We start from the raw sequence: 14,334 nt of genomic DNA, 5'->3' as shown, positions 1-14,334 counted from the left end.
TTTGTACTCTTTTCCATGTGCTCCCAGATCTTTCAAGCAATTAGAATGGTCAAGAAAGTTCTGCTTGAAAAGAAACAGACATTTATAGTCATTGTTATGCAAATAAACTTACATTAAAGCTAACAAGAAACTGATAAAAGAAACCCCAATAATATGGGGCATGCAAAAATTGAGATAAAACTCAGTTTTGCTCCTCTCCACAGAAATCTTTAATAAAAGGCGAAAGATTTGTTCGTTCTGAAGAGAAACCAGAGCATGACCAAGATTCCACCTGTCGCCTAAATGCTGTGCCAGCAGTCCTCATTCAGATCAAAGTGAGCGCCCAACTTGAAAGTAAGCAGATTTCTCACCTGGCTTCTCCTTGCTATAAGCATGGTTTGTACTGTATTCCATGTGCTCCCAGATCTTTCAAGCAAGTAGCATGGTCAAGAAAGTTCTGTTTGAAAAGAAACAAACATTTACTGTCATTTCTATGCAAATGAGCTTACATTAAAGCACACTCATTCTATCTTTAAACCGATAAAAGAAACCCCAAAAAGATGGGGCATGCAAAAATTGAGATAAAACTCGGTTTTGCTCCTCTCCACGGAAATCTTTAATAAAAGGCGAAAGATTTGTTCGTTCTGAAGAGAAACCAGAGCATGACCAAGATTTTTATCTGAAAATATGTGTTCTCCCTGCAGTTGTTGTCCCCAGATGAGAGTTCCCTTGTGCTGCCTCAGTTGAATCTCCTTTACTTGACAGAGATGTGCCTGAGCAGCGGCCCTCCCCAGCCCTATCCCAAATCATACTTATTTTGCATAGGAGATACCATGGTCATGAAGATTGTTCTCCCAGGGTGAGGTTCATTCATTGCATTCTGGGTATGCTGACCCCTGTGATTTTCCCAAATGTGGGAAACTCGCTTTTATACCCTTGTGCACTATCCTGACTTCTCCTCCTGTCTGCTTACTTTGTGCCTTCCAATGCACAATGCAAACTACAGGTAGTGCTGCAGGGCCCACACCCTTTTACTTGCCTTACAGAGCAGCTCTGGAGCTGATACAGTGCCAAGCTGCTGCAAGAAATCAGCTTGAATGCTTCAGGGGATGGGGCATGGCCAACATGAGCCCCACACCGAAGGAGGGTGGGGGTGTTTAATGCGAACTAAGGGTCATCCAAGCGCCGCAAAAGGCCGCCATGCCCTGCATACCCCTTTTCTCTTTTCATATGCAGATGAGGGTTCCAGCCAACTTTGGCCCACTGCTTGGATGACATCACCGTATGCAAATCCGTCTTCTGCAGAACTTCCCCCAGGAATGCTTGCACTAGTTGTTGCATTTGGTTTGTTGTTTGGGGGTGCTTCAGTATTAGGCAGCCTTCTGCCCTCCCATGTTCATCTGAAAATATGTGTTCTCCCTGCAGTTGTTGTCCCCAGATGAGAGTTCCCTTGTGCTGCCTCAGTTGAATCTCCTTTACTTGACAGAGATGTGCATGAGCAGCGGCCCTCCCCAGCCCTATCCCAAATCATACTTATTTTGCATAGGAGATACCATGGTCATGAAGATTGTTCTCCCAGGGTGAGGTTCATTCATTGCATTTTGGGTATGCTGACCCCTGTGATTTACCCAAATGTGGGAAACTCGACTGCATTATTTGTGGTAGTGGGGGACTGTGTTTGTGCTTTCCTCTGGTCAGCTCTGTTAAAACTCAGATTTCTTTGTCTCAGATTTTCCTCTAGCCTTGTTCTTCTTTCGAGAGTTCCCTTGTGCTGCCTCAGGTGGATCTCCTTCACTTGACAGGGGGGTGCCCGAGCAGCGACCCTCCCCAGCTCTAGCCCAACTCCTACTTACCTGCCAGGTGAGATACTATGATCAGGAAGGTGCTTCTCCCAGGGCAAGGCTCACCCATTGCACTCTGGGTGTGCTGCTCCTACGATTTCCCCAAATGTGGGACACTTGACTGCATAATTTGTGTTTCCTCTGGTCGGCTCTCGTATAATTCAGATCTCTTTGTCTCAGGTCTTTCTCCAGCCTAGTTTGCTGTCTGTTTCCACTTCTTTTATCTTGAGCCCCTCCCTTCTATACCCTTGTGCACTATCCTGACTTCTCCTCCCGTCTGCTTACTTTGTGCCTTCCAATGCACAATGCAAACTACAGGTAGTGCTGCAGGGCCCACACAATCTTTTACTTGCCTTAAAGAGCAGCTCTGGAGCTGTTACAGTGCCCAGCTGCTGCAAGAAATCAGCTTGAATGCTTCAGGGGATGGGGCATGGCCAACATGAGCCCCACACCAAAGGTGGGTGGGGGTGTTTAATGCGAACTAGGGGTAATCCAAGCACCGCAAAAGGCCGCCATGCCCTGCACGCCCCTTTTCTCTTTTCATATGCAGATGAGGGTTGAAGCCAACTTTGACCCACTGCTTGGATGACATCACCATATGCAAATCCATCTGCTGCAGGCCTTGCCCCAGGAATGCTTGCACTAGTTGTTGCATTTGGTTTGTTGTTTGGGGGTGCTTCAGTATTAGGCAGCCTTCTGCCCTCCCATGTTCATCTGAAAATATGTGTTCTCCCTGCAGTTGTTGTCCCCAGATGAGAGTTCCCTTGTGCTGCCTCAATTGAATCTCCTTTACTTGACAGAGATGTGCCTGAGCAGCGGCCCTCCCAGCCCTATCCCAAATCATACTTATTTTGCATAGGAGACACCATGGTCATGAAGATTGTTCACCCAGGGTGAGGTTCATTCATTGCATTCTGGGTATGCTGACCCCTGTGATTTCCCCAAATGTGGGAAACTCGCCTGCATTTTTTGTGGTAGTGGGGGACTGTGTTTGTGTTTTCCTCTGGTCAGCTCTGGTAAAAGTCAGATTTCTTTGTCTCATATATTCCTCTAGCCTTGTTCTTCTTTCGAGAGTTCCCTTGTGCTGCCTCAGTTGGATCTCCTTCACTTGACAGGGGGGTGCCCGAGCAGTGACCCTCCCCAGCTCTAGCCCAACTCCTACTTACCTGCCAGGTGAGATACTATGATCATGAAGGTGCTTCTCCCAGGGCAAGGCTCACCCATTGCACTCTGGGTGTGCTGCTCCTGTGATTTCCCCAAATGTGGGAAACTTGATTGCATAATTTGTGTTTCCCCTGGTCGGCTCTCGTATAATTCAGATCTCTTTGTCTCAGGTCTCTCTCCAGCCTAGTTTGCTGTCTGTTTCCACTTCTCTTTTCTGGAGCCACTCCCTTCTATGCCCTTGCGCACTATCCTGACTTCTCCCGTCTGCTTACTTTGTGCCTTCCAACGCACAATGCAAACTACAGGTAGTGCTGCAGGGCCCACACCCTTTTAGTTGCCTTACAGAGCAGCTCTGGAGCTGTTACAGTGCCCAGCTGCTGCAAGAAATCAGCTTGAATGCTTCAGGGGCTGGGGCATAGCCAACATGAGCCCCACACCAAAGAATGGTGGGGGTGTTTAATGCGAACTAGGGGTCATCCAAGCACCGCAAAAGGCCGCCATGCCCTGCATGCCCCTTTTCTCTTTTCATATGCAGATGAGGGTTCCAGCCAACTTTGGCCCACTGCTTGGATGACATCACCGTATGCAAATCCGTCTGCTGCAGACCTTCCCCCAGGAATGCTTGTACTAGTTGTTGCATATGGTTTGATATTTGATGGTGCTTCAGTATTAGGCAGCCTTCCGCCCTCCCATGTTCATCTGAAAAGATGTGGTCTCCCTGCAGTTGTTGTCCCCAGACGAGAGTTCCCTTGTGCTTCCTCAGTTGAATCTCCTTAACTTGATGGGGGAGGGGCTGCCCGAGCAGCCACCCTCCCCAGCCCTATCCCAACTCATACTTATTTTGCATATGAGATCTCTTGATCATGAAGATTGTTCTCACAGGGTGAAGTTCATCCATTATATTTTAAAATAGGAAGGTACAAATTACATATTTGAATTGCATCTATGTGCTGGATTCAAATGTCCCCCCCCCCCCTTCCTTTCTCAATTGTGCCCATCAGCAGCTATTCTAAGGTTGCTGCCAATGGGTGTGACACATTAATTTCTTCTGTGGGGTACACAGGACTCCACAAGGATTCACATTGGGGTGTAGAGTAGGATCTTGATCTGAGGCACCAACCGACTCAAAGCTTTTGACTGTTCCCAAGATGCTCAGCGCATCCTCCTCTATAACCCCGCTTCCATGAACAGGGAGCTCAGTTTGTAGTTGGTGCCTTCAGTAGCAGGCCACTTAACAGGGGCCTGCCTCAGGAAGCCAATTCTTAGCTATTCATTTTGACAAGAAAAGAAGAACTTGTTTTATGAGAATCTACAAGGGCTGCAGCAGGCTAGGTCTAATAGACATCTTTACTGCAGCTTCATCACTCCCAGCGGCGCTGTATACTCCCGTGCCCTGGTTGCTGGGTCACTGCAGCGGAGGCTCCGGTTTCTTCCTAAGGTCAGTCACACACACACCGCCCTTCCGGATCACGAGGCCGCTGATGAAGGGGAGCGTGGCCGTAGGGGGTGGACCGTGTGCGCACTGGCGTGGACACTGATTACTGGGCAGCCGCTCCACGAGCCACCAGGTACAGTTAAGGAGCACAGGTCTGGGGGTTTTTCTCCTATATTAAACCAATTTTGTACTGCCCGCAGCGCATTGTGATAGGTAATAGGGCCTGATTCAGGTTGGATTGCAATCACAATAAGTGATCCAACTGCAAAAATTGCTAAGAGCATACGCATGTGCCTGCATTTTCTGCGGCACCCCGCAGAGAATGCGATCGCCTCTGCCTGTCAATCGGGGCAGGGGGGGAGAGGGGGGTCAGCAACACTCCATTTCCAAGTCAGGGATGGAGCGGTGCGGGGGCAAGGCTTCAAAATGGGGTCTGCAATGGAGGAGACACAGGGGGCGTGGTCACAGCAGCTGTATGACATCACATTCAGCCGCTGTGATCACAAAAATGGTGGCGGCTTCCTGCGCGCACATACAGTCTGCACCAGCAGGAGGCTACACCATTTTTTATGATCACGCTGAACTGCAGTGCGACTGCAATTACAGCATGGTCAAGAAGGGAGGCGTCATGCTGGGTGGCCATAAGAGATGAGCGGGTTCGGTTCCTCGGAATCCGAACCCGCCCGAACTTCACCCTTTTTTGCTCGGGTCCGAGCAGACTCGGATCCTCTCGCCTTGCTCGGTTAACCCGAGCGCGCCCGAACGTCATCATCCCGCTGTCGGATTCTCACGAGACTTGGATTCTATATAAGGAGCCGCGCGTCGCCGCCATTTTCACACGTGCATTGAGATTGATAGGGAGAGGACGTGGCTGGCGTCCTCTCCGTTTAGATTAGAAGATAGAGACGAGTGACATTTGATTTACTACTAATTTGGGGAGCAGTTGAACTTGTCAGGAGTACTCAGTAGTGCAGAGTTTTGCTGATAGTGACCACCAGTTATATTATTTATAATCCGTTCTCTGCCTGAAAAAAAACGATACACATACCATATCTGTGCTCAGCCTCAGTGTGCTGCATGATATATCATCTATGTATATCTGACTGTGCTGAGTGCTCACTGCTCACACAGCTTAATTGTGGGGGAGACTGGGGAGCAGTTATAGCAGGAGTACAGTGCACACTTTTGCTGCCAGTGTGACCACCAGTATATTGTCTGCCTGAAAAAGTTAAACACTCCTGTGGTGTTTTTTTTTTATTCTATAAATGCATTCTGCTGACAGTGTCCAGCAGGTCCGTCATACATATATTATATAAATATTTACCTGCAGTAGTGTTATATTTTTTTTTTCATCTTTATCATCTCTATATTAGCAGACGCAGTACGGTAGTCCACGGCTGTGGCTATCTCTGTGTCGTCAGTGCTCGTCCATAATTGTATACCTACCTACCTGTGGTGGTTTTTTTTTTTCTATCTTCTTCATACTAGTAGTTTAGGAGTCTACTGACAGTGTCCACCAGGTCCATCATTATATTATATACCTACAGTAGTAATATATTTATTATATTATCTATACTAGCAGACGCAGTACGGTAGTCCACGGCTGTGGCTATCTCTGTGTCGTCAGTGCTCGTCCATAATTGTATACCTACCTACCTGTGGTGGGGGTTTTTTTTTATCTTCTTCATACTAGTAGTTTAGCAGTCTGCTGACAGTGTCCACCAGGTCCGTCATTATATTATATACCTACAGTAGTAATATATTTATTATATTATCTATACTAGCAGATGCAGTACGGTAGTCCACGGCTGTACCTACCTCTGTGTCGTCAGTGCTCCTCCATAATTGTATACCTACCTGTGGTGGGGTTTTTTTTTCTATCTTCTTCATACTAGTAGTTTAGGAGTCTGCTGACAGTGTCCACCAGGTCCGTCATTATATTATATACCTACAGTAGTAATATATTTAGTATATTATCTATACTAGCAGACGCAGTACGGTAGTCCACGGCTGTACCTACCTCTGTGTCGTCACTCGTCCATAATTGTATACCTAACTGTGGTGGGTTTTTTTTTCTATCTTCTTCATACTAGTAGTTTAGCAGTCTGCTGACAGTGTCCACCAGGTCCGTCATTATATTATATATACCTACAGTAGTTATATCTATTTTTTTTATATCATTAATTATCATCTCTATACTAGCAGACGCAGTACGGTAGGCCACGGCTGTGGCTATCTCTGTGTCGTCAGTGCTCGTCCATAATTGTATACCTACCTACCTGTGGTGGAAGTTTTTTTCTATCTTCTTCATACTAGTAGTTTAGCAGTCTGCTGACAGTGTCCACCAGGTCCGTCATTATATTATATATACCTACAGTAGTTATATATATATTTTTTTTTATATCATTAATTATCATCTCTATACTAGCAGACGCAGTACGGTAGTCCACGGCTGTAGCTACCTCTGTGTCGTCAGTCACTCGTCATCCATAAGTATACTAGTATCCATCCATCTCCATTGTTTACCTGAGGTGCCTTTTAGTTGTGCCTATTAAAATATGGAGAACAAAAATGTTGAGGTTCCAAAAATAGGGAAAGATCAAGATCCACTTCCACCTCGTGCTGAAGCTGCTGCCACTAGTCATGGCCGAGACGATGAAATTCCATCAACGTCGTCTGCCAAGGCCGATGCCCAATGTCATAGTACAGAGCATGTAAAATCCAAAACACAAAAGATCAGTAAAAAAATGACTCAAAAATCTAAATAAAAATCGTCGGAGGAGAAGCGTAAACTTGCCAATATGCCATTTACCACACGGAGTGGCAAGGAACGGCTGAGGCCCTGGCCTATCTTCATGGCTAGTGGTTCAGCTTCACATGAGGATGGAAGCACTCAGCCTCTCGCTAGAAAAATGAAAAGACTTAAGCTGGCAAAAGCACAGCAAAGAACTGTGCGTTCTTCAAAATCACAAATCCACAAGGAGAGTCCAATTGTGTCGGTTGCGATGCCTGACCTTCCCAACACTGGACGTGAAGAGCATGCACCTTCCACCATTTGCACGCCCCCTGCAAGTGCTGGAAGGAGCACCCGCAGTCCAGTTCCTGATAGTCAGATTGAAGATGTCAGTGTTGAAGTACACCAGGATGAGGAGAATATGGGTGTTGCTGGCGCTGGGGAGGAAATTGACAAGGAGGATTCTGATGGTGAGGTGGTTTGTTTAAGTCAGGCACCCGGCGAGACACCTGTTGTCCGTGGGAGGAATATGGCCATTGACATGCCTGGTGAAAATACCAAAAAAATCAGCTCTTCGGTGTGGAAGTATTTCAACAGAAATGCGGACAACAGGTGTCAAGCCGTGTGTTGCCTTTGTCAAGCTGTAATAAGTAGGGGTAAGGACGTTAACCACCTCGGAACATCCTCCCTTATACGTCACCTGCAGCGCATTCATCATAAGTCAGTGACAAGTTCAAAAACTTTGGGCGACAGCGGAAGCAGTCCACTGACCAGTAAATCCCTTCCTCTTGTAACCAAGCTCACGCAAACCACCCCACCAACTCCCTCAGTGTCAATTTCCTCCTTCCCCAGGAATGCCAATAGTCCTGCAGGCCATGTCACTGGCAATTCTGACGAGTTCTCTCCTGCCTGGGATTCCTCCGATGCATCCTTGAGTGTAACGCCTACTGCTGCTGGCGCTGCTGTTGTTGCTGCTGGGAGTCGATGGTCATCCCAGAGGGGAAGTCGTAAGACCACTTTTACTACTTCCACCAAGCAATTGACTGTCCAACAGTCCTTTGCGAGGAAGATGAAATATCACAGCAGTCATCCTGCTGCAAAGCGGATAACTGAGGCCTTGGCATCCTGGGCAGTGAGAAACGTGGTTCCGGTATCCATCATTACTTCAGAGCCAACTATAGACTTGATTGAGGTACTGTGTCCCCGGTACCAAATACTATCTAGGTTCCATTTCTCTAGGCAGGCGATACCGAAAATGTACACAGACCTCAGAAAAAGACTCACCAGTGTCCTAAAAAATGCAGTTGTACCCAATGTCCACTTAACCACGGACATGTGGACAAGTGGAGCAGGGCAGACTCAGGACTATATGACTGTGACAGCCCACTGGGTAGATGTATTGACTCCCGCCGCAAGAACAGCAGCGGCGGCACCAGTAGCAGCATCTCGCAAACGCCAACTCTTTCCTAGGCAGGCTACGCTTTGTATCACCGCTTTCCAGAATACGCACACAGATGAAAACCTCTTACGGCAACTGAGGAAGATCATCACAGAATGGCTTACCCCAATTGGACTCTCCTGTGGATTTGTGGCATCGGACAACGCCAGCAATATTGTGCGTGCATTATATCTGGGCAAATTCCAGCACGTCCCATGTTTTGCACATACCTTGAATTTGGTGGTGCAGAATTATTTAAAAAACGACAGGGGCGTGCAAGAGATGCTGTCGGTGGCCACAAGAATTGCGGGACACTTTCGGCGTACAGGCACCACGTACAGAAGACTGGAGCAACACCAAAAACGCCTGAACCTGCCCTGCCATCATCTGAAGCAAGAAGTGGAAACGAGGTGGAATTCAACCCTCTATATGCTTCAGAGGATGGAGGAGCAGCAAAAGGCCATTCAAGCCTATACATCTGACCACGATATAGGAGGTGGAATGCACCTGTCTCAAGCGCAGTGGAGAATGATTTCAACGTTGTGCAAGGTTCTGCAACCTTTTGAACTTGCCACACGTGAAGTCAGTTCAGACACTGCCAGCCTGAGTCAGGTCATTCCCGTCATCAGGCTTTTGCAGAAGAAGCTGGAGACATTGAAGGAGGAGCTAAGACAGAGCGATTCCGCTAGGCATGTGGGACTTGTGGATGGAGCCCTTCATTCGCTTAACCAGGATTCACGGGTGGTCAATCTGTTGAAATCAGAGCACTACATTTTGGCCACCGTGCTCGATCCTAGATTTAAAACCTACGTTGTATCTCTCTTTCCGGCAGACACAAGTCTGCAGGGGTTCAAAGACCTGCTGGTGAGAAAATTATCAAGTCAAGCGGAACTTGATCGGTCAACAGCTCCTCCTTCACAGTCTCCCGCAATTGGGGGTGCGAGGAAAAGGCTCAGAATTCCGAGCCCACCCGCTGGCGGTGATGCAGGGCAGTCTGGAGCGACTGCTGATGCTGACATCTGGTCCGGACTGAAGGACCTGCCAACGATTACGGACATGTCGTCTACTGTCACTGCATATGATTCTCTCACCATTGAAAGAATGGTGGAGGATTATATGAGTGACCGCATCCAAGTAGGCACGTCAGACAGTCCGTACGTATACTGGCAGGAAAAAGAGGCAATTTGGAGGCCCTTGCACAAACTGGCTTTATTCTACCTAAGTTGCCCTCCCACAAGTGTGTACTCCGAAAGAGTGTTTAGTGCCGCCGCTCACCTTGTCAGCAATCGGCGTACGAGGTTACTTCCAGAAAATGTGGAGAAGATGATGTTCATTAAAATGAATTATAATCAATTGCTCCGTGGAGACATTGACCAGCAGCAATTGCCTCCACAAAGTATACAGGGAGCTGAGATGGTGGATTCCAGTGGGGACGAATTGATAATCTGTGAGGAGGGGGATGTACACGGTGATGAATCGGAGGATGATGATGAGGTGGACATCTTGCCTCTATAGAGCCAGTTTGTGCAAGGAGAGATTTATTGCTTCTTTTTTGGTGGGGGTCCAAACCAACCCGTCATTTCAGTCACAGTCGTGTGGCAGACCCTGTCACTGAAATGATGGGTTGGTTAAAGTGTGCATGTCCTGTTTATACAACATAAGGGTGGGTGGGAGGGCCCAAGGCAATTCCACCTTGCACCTCTTTTTTCTTTTATTTTTCTTTGCGTCATGTGCTGTTTGGGGAGTGTTTTTTGGAAGGGCCATCCTGCGTGACACTGCAGTGCCACTCCTAGATGGGCCAGGTGTTTGTGTCGGCCACTTGGGTCGCTGAGCTTAGTCACACAGCTACCTCATTGCGCCTCTTTTTTTCTTTGCGTCATGTGCTGTTTGGGGAGTGTTTTTTGGAAGGGCCATCCTGCGTGACACTGCAGTGACACTCCTAGATGGGCCAGGTGTTTGTGTCGTCCACTTGGGTCGCTGAGCTTAGTCACACAGCTACCTCATTGCGCCACTTTTTTTCTTTGCGTCATGTGCTGTTTGGGGAGTGTTTTTTGGAAGGGCCATCCTGCGTGACACTGCAGTGCCACTCCTAGATGGGCCAGGTGTTTGTGTCGGCCACTTGGGTCGCTGAGCTTAGTCACACAGCTACCTCATTGCGCCTCTTTTTTTCTTTGCGTCATGTGCTGTTTGGGGAGTGTTTTTGGAAGGGCCATCCTGCGTGACACTGCAGTGCCACTCCTAGATGGGCCAGGTGTTTGTGTCGGCCACTTGGGTCGCTGAGCTTAGTCACACAGCTACCTCATTGCGCCTCTTTTTTTCTTTGCGTCATGTGCTGTTTGGGGAGTGTTTTTTGGAAGGGCCATCCTGCGTGACATTGCAGTGCCACTCCTAGATGGGCCAGGTGTTTGTGTCGGCCACTTGGGTCGCTGAGCTTAGTCACACAGCTACCTCATTGCGCCTCTTTTTTTCTTTGCGTCATGTGCTGTTTGGGGAGTGTTTTTTGGAAGGGCCATCATGCGTGACACTGCAGTGCCACTCCTAGATGGGCCAGGTGTTTGTGTCGGCCACTTGGGTCACTGAGCTTAGTCATCCAGCGACCTCGGTGCAAATTTTAGGACTAAAAATAATATTGTGAGGTGTGAGGTGTTAAGAATAGACTGAAAATTAGTGGAAATTATGGTTATTGAGGTTAATAATACTTTGGGATCAAAATGACTCCCAAATTCTATGATTTAAGCTGTTTTTTAGGGTTTTTTGAAAAAAACACCCGAATCCAAAAAACACCCGAATCCGACAAAAAAAATTCGGTGAGGTTTAGCCAAAACGCGTTCGAACCCAAAACACGGCCGCGGAACCGAACCCAAAACCAAAACACAAAACCCGAAAAATTTCCGGTGCACATCTCTAGTGGCCATGCCATGTCACTGTGCAGGAGCCAGCACCGCTCACACACTAGTCCCCGGTGCAGCCCCCAACCCCCGGGACACCCGGAGCAACAAAATGTAGATTCAGGCCACCAGGCCACGCCCCTACCTATGAAACCATGCCTCCTTTTTACCATTGCGCTGCTTATCTGCGCGCACTGCATTACAATCTCCCTCGCCACCTCTCTGGGTGTCACCAGTGATAGTGACACCTCTGCCATGCTTGTAGCAGCTGGTCCTAAGATCTACACCTCAAGCCCTGAGTGTTTGCCCTTGTGACTTGTTGATCATCATAGCAAAGCAGATGCTTACAGAAAACTGCAGGGGCTTAGATTGAAAATAAAAAAAATTGATGGGTATAAGGTAGAGAGGAGCGGGTTCGGTTCTCCGAGAACCGAATTCCCCACGAACCCCACGAACTCCTCCTCCGAGGCAGGCTCGGTTGTTCCCGCCTGACTCGGAAAACCTGAACAAGGGAAAATGTCATCATCCCGCTGTCGGATTCTCGCGAGATTCGGATTTCATATAAAGAGTGCAAGCATTCCTGGGGGAAGGCCTGCAGCAGATGGATTTGCATATGGTGATGTCATCCAAGCAGTGGGTCAAAGTTGGCTTCAGAAACAAACAGGAATGCTTGCACTAGTTGTTGCATTTGGTTTGTTGTTTGGGGGTGCTTCAGTATTAGGCAGCCTTCTGCCCTCCCATGTTCATCTGAAAATATGTGTTCTCCCTGCAGTTGTTGTCCCCAGATGAGAGTTCCCTTGTGCTGCCTCAGTTGAATCTCCTTTACTTGACAGAGATGTGCCTGAGCAGCGGCCCTCCCCAGCCCTATCCCAAATCATACTTATTTTGCATATGAGATACCATGGTCATGAAGATTATTCTCCCAGGGTGAGGTTCATTCATTGCATTCTGGGTATGCTGACCCCTGTGATTTCCCCAAATGTGGGTAACTCGACTGCATTATTTGTGGTAGTGGGGGACTGTGTTTGTGTTTTCCTCTGGTCAGCTCTGGTAAAAGTCAGATTTCTTTGTTTCAGATCTTCCTCTAGCCTTGTTCTTCTTTCGAGAGTTCCCTTGTGCTGCCTCAGTTGGATCTCCTTCACTTGACAGGGGGGTGCCCGAGCAGCGACCCTCCCCAGCTCAAGCCCAACTCCTACTTACCTGCCAGGTGAGATACTATGATCATGAAGGTGCTTCTTCCAGGGCAAGGCTCACCCATTGCACTCTGGGTGTGCTGCCCCTGCGATTTCCCCAAATGTGGGAAACTTGACTGCATAATTTGTGTTTCCCCTGATCGGCTCTCGTATAATTCAGATCTCTTTGTCTCAGGTCTCTCTCCAGCCTAGTTTGCTGTCTGTTTCCACTTCTTTTTTCTTGAGCCCCTCCCTTTTATACCCTTGTGCACTATCCTGACTTCTCCTCCTGTCTGCTTACTTTGTGCCTTCCAATGCACAATGCAAACTACACACCCTTTTACTTGCCTTACAGAGCAGCTCTGGAGCTGTTACAGTGCCAAGCTGCTGTAAGAAATCAGCTTGAATGCTTCAGGGGCTGGGGCATTGTCAACATGAGCCCCACACCGAAGGAGGGTGGGGGTGTTTAATGCGAACTAAGGGTCATCCAAGCGCCGCAAAAGGCCGCCATGCCCTGCATACCCCTTTTCTCTTTTCATATGCAGATGAGGGATCCAGCCAACTTTGGCCCACTGCTTGGATGACATCACCGTATGCAAATCCGTCTTCTGCAGAACTTCCCCCAGGAATGCTTGTACTAGTTGTTGCATTTGGTTTGTTGTTTGGGGGTGCTTCAGTATTAGGCAGCCTTCTGCCCTCCCATGTTCATCTGAAAATATGTGTTCTCCCTGCAGTTGTTGTCCCCAGATGAGAGTTCCCTTGTGCTGCCTCAGTTGAATCTCCTTTACTTGACAGAGATGTGCCTGAGCAGCGGCCCTCCCCAGCCCTATCCCAAATCATACTTATTTTGCATAGGCGATACCATGGTCATGAAGATTGTTCTCCCAGGGTGAGGTTCATTCATTGCATTCTGGGTATGCTGACCCCTGTGATTTCCCCAAATGTGGGAAACTCGACTGCATTATTTGTGGTAGTGGGGGACTGTGTTTGTGCTTTCCTCTGGTCAGCTCTGGTAAAAGTCAGATTTCTTTGTCTCAGATCTTCCTCTAGCCTTGTTTTTCTTTCGAGAGTTCCCTTGTGCTGCCTCAGTTGGACTCCTTCATTTGACAGGGGGTGCCCGAGCAGCAATCCTCCACAGCTCTGGCCCAACTCCTACTTACCTGCCAGGTGAGATACTATGATCTTCACTGTTAGGGCAATCAGGATGTGGAATTCCCTGCCAGGGAAGGTGGTAATGGCGGACTCTGTAATTGGATTTAAAAAAGGAATGGATACATTTCTGAATGAAAAAGCTATCCAAGGTTATAATACTTAAAATATCAACATGGTTAATCCGGGGGTAACATGAGTTGTAGTAGCTAACTAGTCATAAAACATTATTCAGCAAGTATGTAGAATCATCACAACTTAAAACAGGTTGAACACGATGGGCAATTTGCCTCTATTCAACCTCAAAAACGATGTTACTATATGTTACTATATTACTATGTTACTGTAGTATACAGAACACCACAATGCAATGAGCAGTGATAGTGAGCACTGATGAGGATACTAGAACTGACACTGAGCAGCAAGATGCAGCACTGGACTATTAGTAATGTACTGTAGTATGCTGAGCACAACAATGCAGCACAAGACAATGAGCAGTGATACTGAGCACTGATGAGGATACTACTGAGAACT

At 47.8% G+C, this 14,334-nt stretch overlaps 9 non-coding genes and 1 pseudogene across 9 annotated transcripts; 8 read left to right on the top strand and 2 right to left on the bottom strand.

Moving 5' to 3' along the window:
• Nucleotides 1–141: 141 nt before the first annotated feature.
• On the bottom strand, nucleotides 142–257 carry LOC135044128 (U5 spliceosomal RNA). Its single transcript, XR_010236856.1, has one exon. It is a non-coding gene; the product is annotated as a U5 spliceosomal RNA (small nuclear RNA).
• A 270-nt stretch (nucleotides 258–527) lies between these two features.
• Nucleotides 528–643, bottom strand: LOC135044127 (U5 spliceosomal RNA). The gene has a single exon (XR_010236855.1). It is a non-coding gene; the product is annotated as a U5 spliceosomal RNA (small nuclear RNA).
• A 144-nt stretch (nucleotides 644–787) lies between these two features.
• LOC135044123 (U1 spliceosomal RNA) lies at nucleotides 788–915 on the top strand (annotated as a pseudogene).
• Nucleotides 916–1,508: 593 nt separating this feature from the next.
• Nucleotides 1,509–1,672, top strand: LOC135044111 (U1 spliceosomal RNA). The gene has a single exon (XR_010236844.1). It is a non-coding gene; the product is annotated as a U1 spliceosomal RNA (small nuclear RNA).
• A 152-nt stretch (nucleotides 1,673–1,824) lies between these two features.
• On the top strand, nucleotides 1,825–1,987 carry LOC135044112 (U1 spliceosomal RNA). The gene has a single exon (XR_010236845.1). It is a non-coding gene; the product is annotated as a U1 spliceosomal RNA (small nuclear RNA).
• Nucleotides 1,988–2,662: 675 nt separating this feature from the next.
• LOC135044107 (U1 spliceosomal RNA) lies at nucleotides 2,663–2,826 on the top strand. The gene has a single exon (XR_010236840.1). It is a non-coding gene; the product is annotated as a U1 spliceosomal RNA (small nuclear RNA).
• A 152-nt stretch (nucleotides 2,827–2,978) lies between these two features.
• On the top strand, nucleotides 2,979–3,141 carry LOC135044115 (U1 spliceosomal RNA). Its single transcript, XR_010236847.1, has one exon. It is a non-coding gene; the product is annotated as a U1 spliceosomal RNA (small nuclear RNA).
• Nucleotides 3,142–12,355: 9,214 nt separating this feature from the next.
• On the top strand, nucleotides 12,356–12,519 carry LOC135044108 (U1 spliceosomal RNA). The gene has a single exon (XR_010236841.1). It is a non-coding gene; the product is annotated as a U1 spliceosomal RNA (small nuclear RNA).
• Nucleotides 12,520–12,671: 152 nt separating this feature from the next.
• Nucleotides 12,672–12,834, top strand: LOC135044110 (U1 spliceosomal RNA). The gene has a single exon (XR_010236843.1). It is a non-coding gene; the product is annotated as a U1 spliceosomal RNA (small nuclear RNA).
• Nucleotides 12,835–13,489: 655 nt separating this feature from the next.
• Nucleotides 13,490–13,653, top strand: LOC135044102 (U1 spliceosomal RNA). Its single transcript, XR_010236835.1, has one exon. It is a non-coding gene; the product is annotated as a U1 spliceosomal RNA (small nuclear RNA).
• The last annotated feature ends 681 nt before the right edge of the window (nucleotides 13,654–14,334 follow it).

This window comes from Pseudophryne corroboree, unplaced genomic scaffold, assembly GCF_028390025.1.
Source record: "Pseudophryne corroboree isolate aPseCor3 unplaced genomic scaffold, aPseCor3.hap2 scaffold_892, whole genome shotgun sequence".
NCBI classification, from domain to species: domain Eukaryota; kingdom Metazoa; phylum Chordata; class Amphibia; order Anura; family Myobatrachidae; genus Pseudophryne; species Pseudophryne corroboree.
The sequence above is the reverse complement of the archived record's forward strand: the minus strand, read 5'-3'. Positions and strand labels throughout refer to the sequence as shown.